General features: G+C 47.7%; 1 long non-coding RNA gene across 1 annotated transcript in view; it reads right to left on the bottom strand.

The window, feature by feature from the left end:
* Positions 1-5696: 5696 nt before the first annotated feature.
* Positions 5697-20972, bottom strand: part of LOC309539653 — an 80451-nt gene continuing 65175 nt past the window's right edge. Inside the window, exon 3 of the long non-coding RNA XR_014222915.1 lies at positions 5697-9344. This is a non-coding gene — a long non-coding RNA (uncharacterized lncRNA). The remainder of the gene's footprint in view (positions 9345-20972) is intronic.

The raw sequence follows: 20972 nt of genomic DNA, 5'->3' as shown, positions 1-20972 counted from the left end.
GCAACGGGAGCTCACCCCGTCGCGGGGATTCGAACTGCCAACCTTCTAATCAGCAAGCCCTAGGCTCTGTGGTTTAACCCACAGCGCCAACCGCGTCCCTTCAGAGATGCCTTAACTGATGTTAAAGAGAACCATTATTCAAGCATTCCTGCTACATCAGTTTTACTTAAATTGGTGGGAAACGAAGTGAGGGGAGAGAATATGCCATGCCGAATTGGAACTCTTGTTGTGAGAGCATCTAGCAGTCTGGATAGCTCAGCTGGTTAGAGCGTGGTGCTGATAATGCAAAGGTTGCAGGTTCGATCTCTGTATGGAGCAGATGCCTATTCCTGCCTTGCAGGGGGTTGGACTAGATGATCCTCAGGATCCCTTCCAACTCTACCGTTCTACGGCCTTTAAAAATGGAAGGTGCATCAAAGTCTTCCCATCCTATGCACCTGAAATCTTTGATTTTCAGTTTCAAGAGTCCGGCTTCTATTTTCTTTGGAGAGCAGAAAACTTGAATGCAAGTCAAGAGGCAAGTTTAGCCTTTCAGAGAAAAAAAAATAGAGTATCAGGAGTCCTCTCTTACCTTATTACCAGTTTGTTTGGAAAACCAGTACAAGGAGCGATTTAGTTACACAAAAACACAATGCAACTAGGTGGCCTCGCCTAACACAAATGCCTTCGTGGCAGCTTCAAACGGGGTTTTAGCCTTGGTTATTTTATCCTCTTCACTTTTTTTTTAAAAAAAACTAACTTCTCCCAGAGATTTCAATTTCAGCCCAACTTTGAACGCTACTTTCAGGTTTGCTGGTGGAGGATCTGGAATAAAATATAAAAAATTGCAGCGATATAACTAGTTTGGAAGTCCAGCTGCTAGCATGTCCTTGGCTGAATGGTTCAAACTTGCTAACACTCGAAGAGGAGCTTTTCATCAAATGTACCAAATCAGGTTCTGCAAAGTGGGGCAATCTGTATGAGAAAAAATCCAGTTTGCATCAGAGATTTTTCTGATGCATGTTTATTTTACTCGCATTTAGTGAACAAAGTGAAACACTTCAAAACTGCCTTATTTGATTAGCTTTTTATTTGCAACTGGCGTCCATTCTTGCTTATTAATGAATTTATAAATTGGGGAAAATTCCCACCCAACCTCACTGCTGAAGTTTAGGTACAATACGATACATGCATCTTTAAGACTAAAATCCTATGCACATTGACCTGGCAATGAACGACCTACCTGGCCACTTTTTCCCCTTTCTTTCTTCGTTTTACTTTCAAAATAAAACGAAACAAACTTTTACAGTCCCACAACTCACCTTCAACCCAAACACATGTGGAGATCCTTTATTCCTTTTAATTCCGCCACATCTACTTCTTTGGTAGCAGTCTTGCTGTCCTAACCTACCTAAGATCAGGCTACAGCCAGTAGCTCAAATGTGGAGAACCTTTGGACCTCCAGATGTTGTGGGACAACAAACCCCATCAGCCCTAGTAAGCATGGCCAATGGACAGAGATGATGGGATTTGTAGTTCGGCAAACATCTGGATAGTCACCAAGACCATATAAAACCGGTCTTGACAGACTTACATTGGCTCCCAGTACATTTTCAAGTACAATTCAAAATGTTAGTGCTGATTTTTAAAGCCCTAAACGGCCTTGGCCCAGTATACCTGTAGGAGCGTCTCCACCCCCATCGTTCAGCCCAGACACCAAGGTCCAGATCCGAGCGCCTTCTGGTGGTTCCCTCATTGCGAGAAGTGAGCTTACAGGGAACCAGGCAGAGGGCCTTCTTGGTGGTGGTTCCCGCCCTGTGGAACGCCCTCCCATCAGATGTCAAGGAAATAAAGGACCATCTGAATTTTAGAAGAAATCTGAAGGCAACCCTGTATAGGTATGCTTTTAATGTTTGATGTTTTATTGTGCTTTTAATTCTGTTGGGAGCTGCCCAGAGTGGGCGGGGTATAATATTATTATTATTATTATTATTATTATTATTATTAGTTCTCCACGATTTGTAGCAGTGCATCATGACACATCATTTGAAGACGAATGGTCTACACCAAACTTCCTCAGCCTCGGGTCCCCAGATGTCCTTGTACCACAACTCCCATAATCTCTAACCACTGGCCATGCTGGTTAGGAATGATGGGAGTTGTAGTCCAACAGCATCTAGGATCCGGAGGTTGAGAGAGGCTGGTTGGGATTTTCAGACAAGTGTCTTCTACAGCCTGACACCTGGAAATGCCCAAGATTACAGCTGGCTCTTTCTCCAACGCAGGTGATTTCTTGTAGTACGCCGTCCCATGTTTCCACCTGTTTCAGAAGTATAGCATAAAATCCCCAAACTTCCAAGTTGTCATCATGGCTTTTCCCCAAGCACAGGGAGAGAAATACATGTAAATAGGAACATTCACATTGCACAATCTCACGGCTGGCTCACTCGGCTCGAAAAGAAAACCACTGGCCACTTGGAGCAGCTGCATCTCAATGTGTTTTCTTCCACCTCACGGTTCCTTCTAACTGCCCTTGCCTCGTGCAGCGAGGGGCATTGTACCCCTTCCTCTTTGATATCCGATCGCTTTCTTTGCCAGCCTCTTTGAGCAAGAATCCTCGCCCGTGGGTCTCTTCCAAGAAAGCTGGGCCGGCTGTCTCCTTCTTCAGCTGGCACTGAACCTGCCCAACCCCACCCCCCGGCCGATGATTACAAAAGGAGCCGGCAATTATTACGCAAGGTTATTAACAGCACAAGGCTTATTCCCTCCAGGCCAGATCTCAGATCAAGCAAACTACACACCTTCAGTGCATCAATGCAACAAAACAAAGCAACAACTATTAGAATCCAGTTTTTCGTGAGAAGATAAAACACAGGAGTAAGGGGGACTTTTTGCCAGCACAGTCCTGGAACCAACCTGCCGTCAGATCAGAGCGAGATGTGGTCTTCTGGATTCTGCTGGACTACAACTCCCATCATCCATGCAGGCTGCGCCTGATGGGAGTTGTAGTTCAAAACATACAGAGGGCCACAGATATAAATTTTGAGGGCAAGGTGTGAAGGGAAGCTCAGGTGCTCGAAGAACAGGTTAAGTGTTTGCAGCAACCACAGAGCAGGAACAAACTTCAATTCAGTGATTCTCAACCTGTGGGTCCCCAGATGTTGTTGGACTACAACTCCCATCAGCCCTGAGTTCTGGCCTTGCTCGCTTGGGGTGATGGGATTTGTAGTCCAACAACATCTGGGGATCCACAGGTTGAGAAGTGATGCTTTAACTGCTTTCACCAGATGAATGCTACAAACCCGTTGTCACTTGCCACAGAGACTGGACGTAGCTAGCATGCTAGCTGGCGTGCTCATTCTGGAGCCTTACCGGTTAATATGGCTGGAAATCATCTCCTCGTGGCTTTCCGTGCAAGCATCTTGCACGGTTCCCACATCATCCCCCACCTCCCCGCCCTGGAAATGATCAACAGGTGGTCCGGTGGATCGCAGCCAAAAGCATCGTTGGCAGCGCATCGATATGAGAAAAGGATCAGCTGGAGGCTTGGGTCGGAAGAGAGGTCCCCAAAGACAGCAGGAACAGCCCAGGTGTACCTGAGAAAGAGAGGTAAGCCATTTTACAGCAGAAGTGGAAAACCTCAGGCCTGGGGATGTAGGACGTGTGGCCCTCCAAGTCTTGTTATGTGGCTTTCAGGACCCTCCAGAGGCCACACTCTCTCTTTCTCTACAAACCACAGCCCTCACCTCAAACATTTCCGCCTGCCCTTGAGCTCTTGTTTGCCAGCTTAGAGGGCAGAGAGGGCTGTGTGAGCCTGCACAGAAGCTCACAAAAAGTAAAAATGACAGACATTGCTTCTCCCCTAGCCCCATCCGCCATTGGCATGCGGCCCCCGGAAACCTGCGGGGACTGGAATGTGGCCTCCGGTCTGAAAGACATCCCTCCCAGGTTACAGAAAACTCAGAACCAAGGTTGGGATGAAATCGTGTGGATAACGCAGGCTGCCACTGACTGAACAGCGTTCCCATAGACAGTTTTCTCTCCCCTCTGGAACATCCTGAGTTTTCCTGCCTCGTCCCCGGCAGGAGAGAGAGAGATAAAACTTTATTTGCAACAGTTCGAAAGCACGTCAAAGTGCAAGTAGATAAATAGGTACCACTCTGGTGGGAAGGTAAACGATGTTTCCATGCGCTGCTCTGGTTTGCCAGAAGCAGCTTAGTCATGCTGGCCACATGACCTGGAAGCTGTACACCGGCTCCCTTGGCCAATAAAGAGAGATGAGTGCTGCAACCCCAGAGTCGGCCACGACTGGACCTAATGGTCAGGGGTCCCTTTACCTTTACCGCAACAGTAAAACATTACAGTATACGCAGAAAAGGAAATCTGATATAAGAGCACCATTTAAAGCCCTGAATCAGCAGTCAGTTAGTGGCCCTTATTCTGATTGCCCCTGCTATGAACCTAACAACCTTTGCTGTTATCTGCTCATTTTGATCTGATAGAAGGAAGGACATTGTGGCAGTGGTTGAGTGCCCTGGGATGGTTAGTACGAGTGGGGTGATGATCTTGTTCCTCAGGTCTTTGTAGAGAGTACAGGACAGGAGGACGTGTGCCGCTGTTTCGGTGCTACCATCTCCACAGGGACAAAGACATTTTCTCAGACGGGATCTTTTGGAATCGACCCTCAAGTACCGCAGATGGCAAAACATCCAGTCTTGCAAGTGTAAAAGCACATCTGTATTTAGGGATGATAAGTTGGTGCAGATATGGGGCCAGAGAATCAAAATGGAGAGGTGGAAAATGAACATACCAAGGGCAGAACTTCCTTATAGTGGCCAGGTTGTTCTGGTGCTCATATCTTTTAGACGTTGACCAATTAGACTGTTTGCTTTAGTAGGGCCCATAGTGAGTACCGTATTTTTCGCTCCATAAGACGCACCTGACCATAAGACGCACCTAGTTTTTAGAGGTGGAAAACAAGAAAAAACATATTCTGAATGAAACAGTGGATGTATGATTTTTGTGGTTCATGCTGTGGCCATAGACATGTGATCTGGTGTGAATTTGAGGTGAACCAATGCAAAAATCCTGAGGATCCATGTGGATCCGTTCTTTGTAACCACTTTTTGCGCCATTGTGATCCCACGTAACAGTGGGTGCGTGATTTTGTGTGTGCAGGCTGTAGCCATGGACATGCTATGTGATCTGATGGTGAATTTGGGGCAACCCAATGTAAAAATCCTGAGGATCCGTGGGCTTTTACCTCCCCCCTCCCAGGCAGCCTTGGCTAGTCCCTTATCTCTCTCCCGATCCCACCGATCAGCTGTTTCCTTTCAACACTCCCTTCCCTCTTGTTTGCCTTAGTGTCTTTTCCTTAGCTGGGGCAGTTTTTTGCTCCTCCTTTTCTTCTAATTTCTCTCCTTACTGCTTTAGTCTTCCTGTTTCCCCCCTTTGCTGTCTTTACCTCCCCCCCCCTCCCAGGCAGCCTCCTTTATCTCTAGCATCCCTTATCTCTCTCCCCGATCGGCAAACGATCAGCAGCTTTGTTTCAACACCCACTTCCCTCTTTCAAAAAAAAATAAAATGCATGATCTGCTTTTTGCCCCAGGCAATTCAACTCCAGGGGCCACACATTCACTCCATAAGATGCACAGACATTTCCCCTTACGTTTTAGGAAGAAAAAAGTGTGTCTTATGGAGCGAAAAATAGGGTGGGTGTTATGGGGAGTGAAGTTTTTGACAGACGGTTTTCCCCGGCAGGAGACATGGGCCGGGCAAGAGAGGTGGGAGGCAGCTAGACAAAGGGATGTTATTTTCCTCAGCCGTCCAAACACCTTCCATTTTGCACAAAGGAGAGAGACCAAGAAGAGGAACAGTTGAAGGAGATGGGTATGTTTTGCCTGGAAAAAGAGGAGATATGATAGCCATCTTCAAGTATCTCAAGGGCTGCCACCTAGAAGATGGAGCAAGATTGTTTTCCCTTGCTCTGGAGGGTAGCACTTGAACCCATGACTTCAAGTTACAAAAAGGGAGATTCCGACTAAACATCAGGGAGAACTTTCTGATGGTTAAGGGCCGTTCAACAGTGGAACAGTCTCCCACCAGAATCTCCTTCCTTGGAAGTTTTTAAGCAGAAGCTGGATGGCCATCTGTCATGGATGCTTTAGCTGAGATTCCTGCATTTCAGGGGGTTGGACTAGATGACCCTCAGGGTCCCTTCCAACTCTACAATTCTGTGATTCTACAATCCACAATCCCAGGGAACAAGAAGAAAATAGAAACCCAAGTTTCTAGTCCTTAAGGGCAGCAATTCTGAAAATACTTCAGCGATTCCAGAGTGCACACTCACTAAGCACTGCAGTGCTAAGGGGACAGGTACACCGAACATGTGGCCTCTTTCCTTCTGCCGCGACTTGGAAATAGAGGATGCACTACATAAAAAGGGTATGTGCTGAGGTTCTTGATATACCGAGGTTCCTCTTAGCAGACGGTTTTGCAGTGAGTTTGGTGCAGGGCATACAGAGTCCTGGTGGCCTCTACGGGGTCTGGCACTCAGCACCTTTGTAAAACAAAACAAAACCAAATAACGACCCTAAAAGAAGACGTGGAAAAGAAGAACCTTCTCATTTTCTACTCGGAGGAGAGAGAAAGAGAGGCAAGAAGGAGCCCCTATTCTCCCAACAGTTCAGAGAGTGCTGCCAAAATGAAATGCCCACTTGGAAGAAAAGAAAGAAAGAAAGAAAGAAAGAAAGAAAGAAAGGGAATTCTGTTGTGTTTTCCCTACACACACACTTGGCATTCATCTCTGCATCTGCCGTTCGGCGTCTTTTATTTCACGGCGTCAGATCTGGTTCCAAACGCAGGCCGCCGGTTCTGCAAAAGCCCCCGTAAATAAAAAAAACAATTCACACTTTAGAAACCCAGCAATCGCCCGTCACAAAAGGCGGCACAGGTGCACAAGAAGGCCATTATAGTGAAAGGGACCTAAGGCAGAGATTTGAGCAAGGAAGTTCAATGCACTCCAGACGTCAGTAGGTGATTTATTATCCAGAGACCTCCCTGATCAGCCTTTTTAGCAGACTCCCGGTTAGTTGCTCGGGAACAAGAGAGATGTCCCTTTTGATTCCGTTTTACTCGTGGAGCAAAGCCCATTGCAAATACGTTTCCTGCAATGCTCCCGTTGTCTGGGGTCAGTCTAGCACAGGGGTAGGCAACCTAAGGCCTGTGGGCTGGATGCGGCCCAATCACCTTCTCAATTCGGCCCACGGATGGTCCAGGAATCAGCATGTTTTTACATGAGTAGAATGTGTCCTTTTATTTAAAATGCATCTCTGGGTTATTTGTGAAGCATAGGAAATAGTACCTCGGGTTAAGAACTTTGCTTCAGGATGAGAGCAGAAATCATGCAGTGGCGGCACTGCAGTAGCAAGAGGTCCCATTAGCTAAAGTGGTGCTTCAGGTTAAAAACAGTTTCAGGTTAAGAACAGATCTCCAGAACGAATTAAGTTCTTAACCCGAGGTACCACTGTACTCGAAGCAGGTTAAGGAGCAAGAAAGGGTCTGGAAACCAAGCCTTATGAGGAACGGTTGAAGGAGCTGGGTACGTTTAGCCTGGAAAAGAAGAGACTGAGAGGAGATACGATAGCCTTCTTCAAATATCTCAAAGGCTGTCACACGGAAGAGGGAACAAGCTTGTTTTCTCCTGATCTGGAGTTTCCAAGAAAATTTTGAGTTGATTGTTTTTTTCCTGGAAAACAAAATCAGTTTGTAGCATAGCGATCCAATTAAGCATGTTCATTTTATCTGTGCTTCAGAAGCAAGCGAAGAACTTAGAAACATCAAGAACCATATGCCAGGATACCACCCGAAATTTCATCGCATGAAATTACAACTTAAAACTCCCTACAAAATTTCCAAGTGATGATGCTGCAATTTACGGAATGTATCAACAAGCTGGAACATGCGAATAGGAGGGTGACCAAGATGACCACGGGTCTGGAAACCAAGCCTGATGAGGAATGGTTGAAGGAGCTGGGTATGTTCAGCCTGTAAAAGAGAAGACCAAAGGGAGACATGATAGCCATCTTCAAATATCTCAAGGGTCATCCCATGGAAGAGGAAACAAGCTTGTTTTCTCCTGATCTGGAAGGTAAGACTCGAACCCATGGCTTCAAGTGACAAGAAAGGAGATTCTGACTAAACATCAGGAAGAACTTCTGGCAGTAAGACAGTTTGACAGTGGAACGGTCTCCCTTGGGAAGTGGTGGTTTCTCCTTCCTTGGAGGTTTTCAAGCAGTGGTTGGATGGCCATCTGTCAGGCATGATCTAGCTGGGGTTCTTGCACTGCAGGGGGGTTGGACTAGATGACCCTCAGGGACCCTTCCAACTCTAATATCCCATGAGAGCTGCAGCGCAGCAATATCTAGAGGGCCAAAAAATGCTATGATGCAAGCACTGAGCTCACTGGAGGCAAGACATTTGCACAGGGTTCAGGCTGGATCCCATCAGAGCTCTGATGTTGCTTCAGCAGCAGCTAGCCTTAGAGTAAGCCTTGTTGGGAGCTCCGCCTTCCTGAAGAGTTCCCTCTTCACTTAAAGCAGCGGTTCTCAACCTGTGGGTCCCCAGATGTTGTTGGACTACAACTCCCATCATCCCTGAGCTCTGGCCTTGCTGCTAGGGGTGATGGGAGTTGTAGTTCAACAACATCTGGGGACCCACAGGTTGAGAAAGGCTGACTTTAAGTTTCTGCAGTCTTCACGGCTGAATGAGGACTCAAACCCTGGCCTCCCAGGTCCTAGTTCGGCACTTATGGGACACGGGTGGCGCTGTGGTCTAAACCACTGAGCCTCTTGGGCTTGCCGGTCAGAAGGTTGGCGGTTCGAATCCCTGCAACAGAGTGAGCTCCTGTTGCTCGGTCCCAGCTCCTGCCAACCAATCAGTTTGAAAGCACACCAGTGTGAGTAGATAAATAGGTACCACTGCAGCGGGAAGGTAAACAGCATTTCCATGCTCTCTCACTGTGTTCCATTGCACCAAAAGCGGTTTAGCTGGCCACATGACCCGGAAAGCTTTCTGTGGACAACGCCGGCTCCCTCGGCCTGAAAGCGAGATGAGTACTGGAACCCCATAGTCGCCTTTGAGTGGACTTGATCGTCCAGGTGTCCTTTACCTTTTTTACCTAGTTCGGCACTCCAACCACTATGCAACGCTGTCTCTCAATACCTGTAGACACCAGTTTGCCAACAGCAGATGTCAAGGAAGAGCTGTTTCATTCCTTCTGCTGCTTGCCTGCATCCCAGTGGCAATTGGCTGGCCACTGCTGGAACGGGTGGCCTGATCCGGGTCTTGCAAGCAAGGCTCAGCACCTACAAGGATCCAGTTACAAGGGTTCTTAAAGCCGAAAGTCCCCAGATGCATGCCAGCATTGCAAGAGCTCCGAGGGAAGAAAGACGGGCAAGAGCCAAGCCTAATATCTTCCAAATATCACATGCCACCACACGACCCAATTACACAAAGCGATTTCTCAAGCACAGGCTGGGATAGCCCAGCGCGGAACTGCCAGTGGAAATCCCCTGCTTAAATTAATTTATATAATAATAATAATAATTTATTATTTATACCCCGCCCATCTGGCTGAGCCTCCCCAGCCACACTGGGCGGCTCCCAATTGAGTGTTAAAAACAATGCAGCATTAAATATTAAAAACTTACCTAAACAGGGCTGCCTTCAGATGTCTTTTAAAAATAAGATAGCTGCTTATTTCCTTGACATCTGATGGGAGGGCGTTCCACAGGGCAGGCACCACTACCGAGAAGGCCCTCTGTCTGGTTCTCTGTAACCTCACTTCTCGCAGTGAAGGAACCACCAGAAGGCCCTTGGCGCTGGATCTCAGTGTCCGGGCTGAACGATGAGGGTGGAGACGCTCCTTCAGGTCCAAGGCCGTTTAGGGCTTCAAAGGTCAGCACCAACACTTTGAATTGTACTCAGAAACATACTGGGAGCCAATGCAGATCTCTCAGGACCGGTGCTATGTGGTCCCGGCGGCCACTCCCAGTCACTAGTCTAGCTGCCGCATTCTGGATTAACTGCAGTTTCCGGGTCACCTTCAAAGGTAGCCCCACGCAGAGCGCATTGCAATAGTCCAAGCGGGAGATAACCAGAGCATGCATCACTCTGGGAAGACAGTCCACGGGTAGGGTCTCAGCATCTCCAGATGGAGCTGGTAGACAGCCGCCCTGGGCGCAGAATTGACCTGTGCCTTCATGAACAGCTGTGAGTCCAAAATGACTCCCAGGCTGCGCACCTGGTCCTTCAGGGGCACAGTTACCCCATTCAGGACCAGAGAGTCCCCCACACCTGCCCGCCCCCTGTCCCCCCAAAAACAGTACTTCTTTCTTGTCAGGATTCAACCTCAATCTGTTAACCGCCATCCATCCTCCAACCGCCTCCAGGCACTCACACAGGACCTTCACCGCCTTCACTGTTTAATTGTGCAGATGGCATCACGGGCCAATTCAGGGGGAGGATGGAAACACCTTTGCCAAGGCATGCCAACGCCGGCGACTGGCATAGCCTGAACAAATGGAATGGAGAACAGCGCCAGAGGCTGCCTCCCCATCGCTCAGGGCCTGTGGTCTGTGCCTTGCTGCAGAGAACCACCCCAGCAGCAAACACATTTCAATAAGCCCATCGCAGAGGAGGCAAACAAACAGCACCGCTGCCGAGTCAAGCAACTAACAAGGCGCCCAGGGCCGCTGACCCATTTAGCCGAGCTGCCGGGGCTCCAACAGCCCAGCAGGCTCCTCGGAAAAGGCCGGCAGCATCAGCAAAACCAGCTTGAGAGCTGCCCAAAATAGCAGGCATATCGCTGCAACGACGGCCGACAGCTCTTTCAGCAGCACCTGTGTCGTTCTCATTGCTATCTAGGAAGAATGCATCCTTCTAGAGAGTGTAGGGATATTTGCAGGGTTAGAAACTCAGGTGTGTAAGTTAGACGCCAAACGACATCGTAAACCAAGGCTGCAGTTGCCGCAACCAGTGTTAGGAACTCAGATTTATAAGTTAGGCTCCAAATGGCTCCTTAAACCAAGGTTGCAGTTACCAAAGCAGAATACAGTGGTACCTCTGGATGCGAACGGGATCCGTTCCGGAGCCCCGTTCGCATCCTGAAGCGAACGCAACCTGTGTCTGCACGTGCCACAATTCGCCGTGTCTGCACATGCGCATGACGTCATTTTTAGCGTCTGCGCATGTGCAAGCGGCGAAACCCGGAAGTAACGCATTCCATTACTTTGGGTCGCCGTGGAGTGCAACCCGATAACGCTTAACCCGAAGCTACTTTAACCCGAGGTATGACTGTACAGTGTAACCTTGGTTCTCAAACGGCTCCACTCCTGAATATTTCAGCTCCCGAACATTGAAGACCCGGAAGTAAGTGTTCCAGTTTTCGAACATTCCTCGGAACCCGAACGTCCGACGCGACTTCCAATCTGCAAAAGGCCTAGCTGTCAGCCAATTGGAAGCCACGCCTCGGAATTCGAACGTTTCAGAAGTCAAATGTCCGTCCAGAACTTTTGACTTCCGAGATTCCACTGTATTTAGTTGCCATTTGGGGGCAAGATGGCTCTAGTGTCCTTTTTCAAATGGTGGCCTGGCGGTAACTGATTCTCAGTTAATATCTGGCTAGTTCAGATGACAACACAGAGCTAGGTTAAGAACTTTGAGAACTTAAAAGAAGAAAAATCACTTTATCCCGACACAGTCTGCATATATATTGGCATATATAGGATGTGTTGCTAGTGCGTGAAAACATTCGAGATCCAAGGAACTTCAGGAATGCACCTCCAAGATAGTGGAGACGTCAGGTGCCATCTTGGGGCCTGGGCATCCCCCCTTGGTCGCAAGTAGCTGAGAGCCAGGTGCGAAATACGCCTGGCAGCTGGCTAATTTCGAACGCTGGTTGCAAGGGGCTGATAGCCAGCTGCACAATGGGCCTGGCGAATTTTCAAACGCTGACCACGACTCCCATAATCCCCAGCCAGATCAGTCAATCATCAGGGTTGATGGGAGTTGTAGTCCAAGCACATCTGGGAACCCCAGATGGAAGGCTGAAGGCTGACTTTGGCGGTCCAAAGCATCCGCCCCTATCCCTGCCACAAGAAACACCCCATTTGGGGGCTTGGAGGTCAGGCAGAGGAGCAGCCCATCAGCAGTAGTAATCCTTCAAGCCTGTGGCGTAGCAACTATGCTGTATCATAAAAAACAGAAACGCACCAGCTTTCAGCATCTGCGTGTGTGTTATGACTGTAGCCTCAGCCTCATGTTTTTAAGTAAACATTGGTCTTTAATGCAAGTTACTACTGCTGAAAAGCAAGAGAATTAAACCTCCCAGGATTTATGAGCGGTCGTCAAGTCTGATTCCATTTTAAAAACAAAGCAATTGCTGAATGGTTGTGCTGGTTTTCTTCTTAGTTAAACATGGGCCTCTAGAGCTGAATAGAAGTTCTTGCAAGAGGTAACTTGTTAAATCAAATACCGTATTTTTTGCACCATAACACTCACTTTTTTCCTCCTAGAAAGTAAGGGGAAATGTCTGTGCGTGTTATGGAGGAAATGACTACGGGCGACATGCCTACGGATTTTCCTCCTCTAAAAACTACGTGCGTGTTATGGTTGGGTGCGTGTTATAGAGCGAAAAATACGGTAGGTTTAGAATTTACCGCTGCAGTGGATGGAAGTTTGCTCCACAACATGATAAACTTTGGTTGTCGGAATCAGAAGCTCAGGGTTTTCAATCGCCCCTCTCATTAAAGACTGACATTCCAATGCCCACACCCCATCACAATATCTTCAGGTCTGCAACTACCTGTGAGTGAGCCTTGGTGAAGTGGTGAAGACACAATTTAAAGAGGAAACCAAGTGAGGACTGGACTGCATCCCCAGCAAATGTGTGGAAGCCAGAATCATTCTACAAGGTCACAAACAGTTCAAAATCACCACTGGAGGTGAAAGCCTTGCTATTCGGACCTTTGGTTGCACAATAAAAAGTCGATTTTTTAAAACAAAAACAACAAAAAAATTAAAATGCATGCAAGCTGGATTTATTTTCACAGCTTGCAGAATTCCCTTCGACTGGTTAGAGGCTCTCTTGCAGGACGAGAAAAATCTGGGGGGGTTTCCCCCATGGGTAGTTTCCAGCCACAGGGGCTGCCCAGCTTCAAGAAAAAGAGTCAAATGTCTCTTTATAGAGGAGGGCCTGAAATGCTGACAGACTCATCATGCAAATAAGATGGAGAGAAAAATGAAATTGTGGCAGATGCAGATCTGACCCACCAGAAGGATGGAAAATGTAGTTGTTTATTTAAAACACACACACACACACACACACACACACACACACACGCCAGCAGCATATCAAGAGTCTTTTAAGTCAAGGCAACCATCAATTCCTGGAAGGCGTAAAGAGAGATTTGCCGCCAACCATCTAATATACTCCAAGCTGGTCCCAGCTTTGTGGGAAACTGGGGACTTTCAAAGCACGAAATCCAAGCTGTCCTGCTGTCGTTTCGCCCCAGAACAGCTGCAAATGAAAAGACATGGAGGCCCAATGGGATCCCAACAATTCTTTGAGACGTGTGAAACAAACCCAAGCCGGTACCCTCCAGTGATTGAGCCTACACATCTTTTGCCACACCAACACACCATCCATTTCTTACTTCTGTGGCTGCTTCCCAGACCTAGGTGGGCACAGCACAGTTGTGCAATCACATAATGAACAAGTCCCTAGCCCTGCATAAGAACCTAGGAAGATGATGCCTTATGCAGAGCTGGAGGATTGGGTCCATCAGAGCTGCCTGCACTGACTGGCAGCAGCCCTCCAGGGTTCTGGGCAGGGGTTTTCTCCAGCCCTACCTTGAATTACCGGGGATAGAACCTGCCGGCCTTTGACATACAAGGTAGACGCTCTGAGCTATGGTCTCTCGCTCTCTGGGCAAATAGGCTAGTAACCCGTTCGCCAGGCCAATATTTGGTACAGATGCCAATTTACTGCATTCCTTCCAATGACAAAATGTGGAAAAGGGGAGATCTCTCCCCACTTATGGGGAACAACTGGAATTAATTCTGGGGTAGCCCAGTGGGTAGAGTATGAGACTCTATAACTGCAGGGTCATGGGTTTGAACCCCACGTTGGGCAGGGGATTAGACTAGATTGTGGTCCCTTCTAACTCTACAATTCTATGATAATTGAGGTGATGCTTCTTCAGCCTATTACAATCAAAGAGATGCAACACACTTACTCCCTCGTGGGGAGTTTTTTCCCAGGTACAGCCTTGACAGAAATGACTGGGACTGCACGTTTCTCTGGAAATGCAAGCGGCTGAATCAGATGCTGTGTACTGTCAAAATAAAGGGTCTAGATGCAGGATTCTGCTTCCCCTCTCCTTCTGAAGAATATTCGGCAAATATCTATTTTAAGACTCGCCATGAGGCTCACTGACCCCTTATATTAACAATAGCTCACGTTCTATTTCTGGCCAGAGTCTGAGATATAACAGGGAGAGGACATATCCTTTCTGGATGGCTGCCGAATTGCAAGAGGCTTCTATATGCTTCCAGAGCTGAGACAGCTAGCAGTGCAAGAGGCAGGTGATCAACTGACCCTTTTAAAATCGCTTAATTAATTAACTCAATTAACTAATTTCTTAATTAAACAATTAATCTAAATTAAAGGTGGGTAATCAACCTACCTTTGCCATCTCAGGGGCAAGTAACTTGAGGTGAGAGGTGTTATTTATTCTTTATTTAAGGGCTTGGGATTTTTTAAAAAAGTTTCATGCTAGCTTGGATACTGGACAGGGAAGGGTGATGTGCAAGTATGTGTGCAAAGTAACCTATTGTGCCAAGGTAAAATGTTCAAGTGTTGCCTCCCTCCCACTTCTGTCGCTGGCCCCACCCATGCCTGTGGCCCTCAGGTGGCTGCTCAGAAGCAGAACCGGCCCCTGCGGCAGTGTTAGAAATTAGCCAGGAGCCAGGCGCGTTTGCTACTGGCGTGGGTCCAATTGCAACCACATGGAGATTTCGGGGGCGCCAAGGTGGGTGACCACCGTTTGAAAATCTCCACCTTAGTCCATAATTATCACTGTTTCCATTTCCCCTGTGTATGTTCCATTTGCTTCTTGCATACTGGGGCCAGAGAATTGTTGCAAGAGCAAGCGACAGTCAAGCAATGTGGCTGAGATCATAGAATCCTGGTATTTCAGTGGCTGGAAGGAACACTGAGGTAGTGCTTTAAATTAGCCAGCGGCATTTTGCAACTGGTGCAGGTGCAACTGCAACCATGTGGAGATCTTTGGGTACCAGGTTGGCAACTGAGGAAAGCAAAACGTCACTTAGAGAAGGATCTGAAATATTTTCCGTGAAGCTAGAATTAGTTTTTCTCTGGGTTGTTTTATTTGTTTTAATGTTTTGTAAACTGCTTTGAGATTTGTTCTTTAAAATATAAAATGGTAGAGAAATTATTATTATTAATTATTATTATTATTATTATCACTGCCCTGTGGCACACGCTTTTGTGGACTACAACTCCCCTTCATCAGATCACATCGCAATGTTTTTCCTCTTCGCCGAGCAGGCTGGAAGCAAATGAAAGGCGGGATTACATAAGAGCAATCTCTTGCTATTCGCACTAAGACAACACACTGCATTTCCTTGAGAGACCACATTTCCCAAACGGCGTGGCGAAAGGGGAAGAAATCCGAGTGACGCAGCAGCAACAGCCGGTTTGCCAGTTCCCCATGGGCGAAAAAAAAAGAGAGAGTTTGGAGCTTTGGAAGGGATTCAGGATGAGGAGGAGATTTTTTACCGTAAGTGCTTAGTAACTCTAGAAGCAGAACAGCCCCTCTCCCGTCTCTCTAGGGGCATGACACATGCTAACTTTCAGCCGTGTTTCGTTGCAATTTTCAAAAAGCAAGTTGCTGTATTATTGCTTCGTGGTTACACAGAGAGAGGGGAGAGAGAGCCATAGCAAGACTTTTCTCTACTTTGCTGATTCACCCAACTCGGGGAGGTATCAAAACAATGAGGTTATTTCTCTCCACGAACCACAGCCCTGAAATGAGCTAGGGAAAATGAGCCCAGCACAAAACGAATGGAAACGTCTGAGGGAGAGTCATTTAAAAAGAGGACCTGAATTCCTATGTGGTTACAGTTCTTCCCGGCTAATCAGAAGTACAAAGCAATCGCACTTTGGTACATATCTGGCATTCTTTTTTCACATTTGTACCCCGCCTTTCCTCTTCCAAGGAACTCGAGATGCTTTCCACAATTCTCTGCCCCCCCCCAAATTATCCTCAAAACAACCCTAAAGGGTAGGTTCGGCTGAGAGTAAATGACTGGACCAGGGTCAAATCAAGTGGCCGAGTGGTGATTTGAACCCTGGTCTCCCATGTCCTAGGCAAACTAAGGCCCGCGGGCCGGATCCGGCCCAATCGCCTTCTAAATCCGGCCTGTGGACGGTCCGGACATCAGCGTGTTTTTACATGAGTAGAATGTGTCCTTTTATTTAAAATGCACCTCTGGGTTATTGGTGGGGCATAGGAATTCGTTCATTCCCCCCCCCCAAAAAAATATATAGTCTGCCCCCCACAAGGTCTGAGGGACAGTGGACCGGCCCCCTGCTGAAAAAGTTTGCTGACCCCTGTCCTAGGCCGACACTCTAACCACACAGTGGTGACTTCAACAGCCTCCGCCCCAGTAAAAAAAGCAGAAAAACATGACAACCAAGGATCTGAAACTCAAAGCATGGAGTTTACTGTAAAAGAGAGAACATTCCCAAGCAACATGTGAGGCAGAATGGTCTGTCTGTCTATCTATCTATCATCTTTTTATTTCGCATTCCGCCTCCCCCCCCCCCCGAGGAGCTGAAGGTGGCAGAGAAGGGTCTCCCACTCCCCATTTTCTCCTTACAACAACGCTGCGCAGTAGGATAGGCTATGAAACAGCGATTGGCTCAAGGACACCCAGTGAGATTCCTACATTGCAGGGGTTGGACTAGATGACCCTGGTAGTCCCTCCCAACTCTACAATTCTATGGCTGACAGAGAGATTTGAACCCCAGACCTCTAAGTCCTAGCCCACCACCGTAACCATCACACGGGACTGGCTCCCTTGCAACCAGGAAATGAGCTACAAGATGCCCTTGTAGGTACAGAGACAGCTGCTTTATGCCGAGTCCATCTGGTCCAGAAATGTCCGTACTGACTGATAGAGCATCTCTCCAGGGCTTCAGGCAGGTTGTCCCCATCCCTACCTGCGGAGATGCCCAGGGCAGCACCTGTGTCCTTCTGGATGCAAAGCAGGTGCTCTAACCCTGAGCTCATCCAGGTGAAAGGATGGAGAGACCCTCTGCTTGTCTCCCTAGGCAACCAGCCATCAGTCAAAAATGGACCATCCTGGGCTAGGAAGAATGTAGGGAAGCCTTTTAACGTGTTAATGTTTTATTATGTCTTAATAATAATTTCTTTATTTATACGCCGCCCTTCCCGGTTCAGAAAACCGGGCTCAGGATGGCTAATAACAAATTTAAAACCTTTAATTGATGCAACAAAACAGCATAAAATACAGTATAGAACATGAATAACAATAAATTCAGAATTCAAAAATCAATTTAGAGGGAAAATCCGTCCAATAAACATTAGATGATCACCAGGGCTAGCTGGCTAAATTAGTCCTATTTGGGCCAGCGAGGAGACCAGGGGAGAATTAGCTGTGGGATCCCAGAGTGGGAGGGAGAGGGAAGGAAGGGGAATAAAAGATCAGGTTAGGTTCAAATCAAAAGCCAGGAGGAATAGCTCTGTCTTACAGTTCCTGTGGAAGGAAGTTAAATCCTGCAGGGCCCTCGTCTCATGGGACAGAGCATTCCACCAGGTCGGAGCCATCACTGAGAAGGCCCTGGCCCCAGTGGAGGATAATCTGACTTCCCTAGGGCCCAGGAACTCTAAACTATGATTATTCATGGACCTTAAGGTCCTCTGTGGGGCATACCAGGAGAGGCGGTCCAATAAATTTATATATGTTGGAAGCTTCCCAGAGTGGCTGCAGCAACACAGTCAAGTGGGCAGGGTACTTCTTCTTCTTCTTCTTCTTCTTCTTCTTATTATTATTATTATTATTATTATTATTATGGTATTGGAGAAACGCAACATAGCACTTAGGAAGCTGCCTCATACTTATACTGAGTCAGACTGCTGGTACCCATCAAGCTTAAGGACTGCCTACACTGACCGGCAGCAGCTGTCCAGATTTTCCAGACAAAAGTCACACAGGAGTGTGCAAACTTCCCGTAATCGCCGAGCAAAGAGAAATAATAAATCCATTTAAATTTCTCCTCCCACCATAGCACAGACAGAACTCAGCTTTATGCTTTAAAAGTCTCGCGTTGCCCTTTCCAGCCTGTGTGTGTGTGTGTGTGTGTGTGTGTGAATAGCTCTCAGCTCTGGGACGTCAGCCAAAGTCGATTACAGGCGACTTAAAGGGATGGAGAAAGGGAGGAAAGCAGGGAAAAGACTCAAGAGCGGGCGGGAATCAATTCGCAGCTGTAGCGAGACCAGCAAGGTCTTGGCAGCCAAAAAACATGAGGCTAAATTTACAGGTCCGGGGGAAGGCAGGAGTAGCAAATTGATCTTGAACGGGGAGAAAACAGACAACAGCTCTCTCTCCCCTCGCACACAAATACTGACAGAGCTAGGTCATCTTCCTTGTTATTGAGAAACCGGGGCAGAGAGCACGAGGGCTGACGCACAAAGGCTTTTCAAGTGTTTACTGGCAAAGGTACTTTGCCACTTTCCCTGCTGCTGCAAACGCACCACCGGCGCTGTGTAATTTCTCACGCCGCACAGATAAGCAGGTGGAGAAAAATGGAACAGAAGTAGCCAGGGGCGAGGCGCTAAGCTCCTCCGGAGAATCCACCTGTCACCGTGGGTCCTCGGTTTGGGGAGGAGGTGATGCCCTATGACTCAGCTACCTTTGCGTCAAACAAAGCTAATCCCTTTTCTCTGATCTCCTGCCGCTCCCGCAGGAAGAACGTTCAGCTTCAACCTGACGGCTAGACATTTGCTTCCCAAACTTTCAATTGCCGGAACAGGGATTTCTTCCTCTGCCCATTGAAGCGGGAGATACAATTCGTGCCACGCTGGCTGTCGTGCCTAGCCACGGTTTAGGGTTGCGAGAGCAAGGCTCTGGCTGCAAGGAGGGAATAAGACTTCCGCTTCAGGTTAACCACAGTTTAGTGGGTCGGCAGAAACCTAAGCTATGACCCATCTCAATTCTGGTTAGCTGAAAGAAGGCAGCTCCATGAACCACAGGTGAAAGATAGGTTTGTTTGTCTTCTCAATAGACCATAGTTATTGAGGTTGAATCCTGACAAGACAGAAGTACTGTTTTGGGGGGGACAGGAGATGGGCAGGTGTGGAGGACTCCCTGGTCCTGAATGGGGTAACTGTGCCCCTGAAGAACCAGGTGCGCAGCCTGGGAGTCATTTTGGACTCACAGCCGTCCATGTAGGCACAGGTCAATTCTGCATCCAGGGCAGCTGTTTTCCGGCTCCATCTGGTACGTAGGCTGAGACCCTATCTGCCTGCGGACTGCCTCGCCAGAGTGGTGCATGCTCTGGTTATCTCCCGCTTGGACCACTGCAATGCGCTCTACGTGGGGCTACCTTTGAAAGTGACCCGGAAACTGCAATTCATCCAGAATGCAGCAGCTAGACTGGTGACTGGGAGCGGCCGCTGAGACCACATAACACCGGTCTTGAAAGACCTACATTGGCTCCCATCACGTTTCCAAGCACAATTCAAAGTGTTGGTGCTGACCTTTAAAGCCCTAAAAGGCCTCGGTCCAGTATACCTGAAGGAGCGTCTCCATCCCCATCATTCTACCCGGACACTGAGGTCCTGCGTGGAGGGCCTTCTGGTGGTTCCCTCCCTGTGAGAAGCCAAGTTACAAGGAACCAGGCAGAGGTGGTGGCGCCCTCCCTGTGGAACACCCTCCCACCAGATGTCAAAGTGAACAACAACTACCAGACTTTTAGAAGACATCTGAAGGCAGTCCTGTTTAGGGAAGCTTTTAATGTTTGCTGTATTATGGTATTTTAATATTTTGTTGGAAGCCGCCCAGAGTGGCTGGGGAAGCCCAGCCAGATGGGCGGGGTATAAATAATAAATTATTATTATATTATTATTATAGGTAGGATTAACCACAATTTGGAAGGATTTGACAACAAAGCAACTTCTGTAAAGCAACCATGGCCAACTGTCATGGATGTTTAAGCTGAGATTCCTGCATGGAAGGGGTTGGACTAGATTGACTCTTGATGTCCCTTCCAATTCTACAATTCTATGTTCTATGATAGATGTACAATTTCATAAAAATATTCACCAATGTTTGCATAATATAAGAAGTCAGTGCTATGGAAGTGATTTAAGAATTGTGCAAAAAAGGGGGGGAGGGGGAGAGAGAGAAGCAAGCTATGTTCTGGCCTCAGTTTTTTCAACACACTGGCTTTTCCCTGCAGGCATCCTGTTGCTACAAAAGGCCAGATAAACAGGGCCGTTTTATTGCCGAATTAAAAAAGGAAAACAGCCCGCAACAATAGCAACATCAGGGAAAGGAACAGCGTACTTAAATCATCAAGTTGTCCAAGCCAGAAATTTCCTAGAGCCACAGCAATGCTGCTACTCAGCAGAGCAAAAGGATCATGGGATATTCTGAGAACAATTAGATGGTGGGCATGGTCATTTAGAGATGGATGAGCCCCTCCTGTTCAATTTCAATGCAACACCACCTGGGGATCCAGAATGTGGAGGAACTTGGGACTTCACCCATCAAAACTACACAATATCTGAAGACTCAATAAAAGTCCAGAATTTGGTTGCCACCAGGCTGGAAGTCAACGAAGGCACACCCTCATAGAGGCTGGGAAGAGCGTGCAATGAGTT

Source organism: Podarcis vaucheri (assembly GCF_965113315.1).
Source record: "Podarcis vaucheri genome assembly, chromosome: 8".
In the NCBI taxonomy this organism is placed as follows: Eukaryota; Metazoa; Chordata; class Lepidosauria; order Squamata; family Lacertidae; genus Podarcis; species Podarcis vaucheri.
This window is presented reverse-complemented; position numbering and strand designations above follow the sequence as displayed.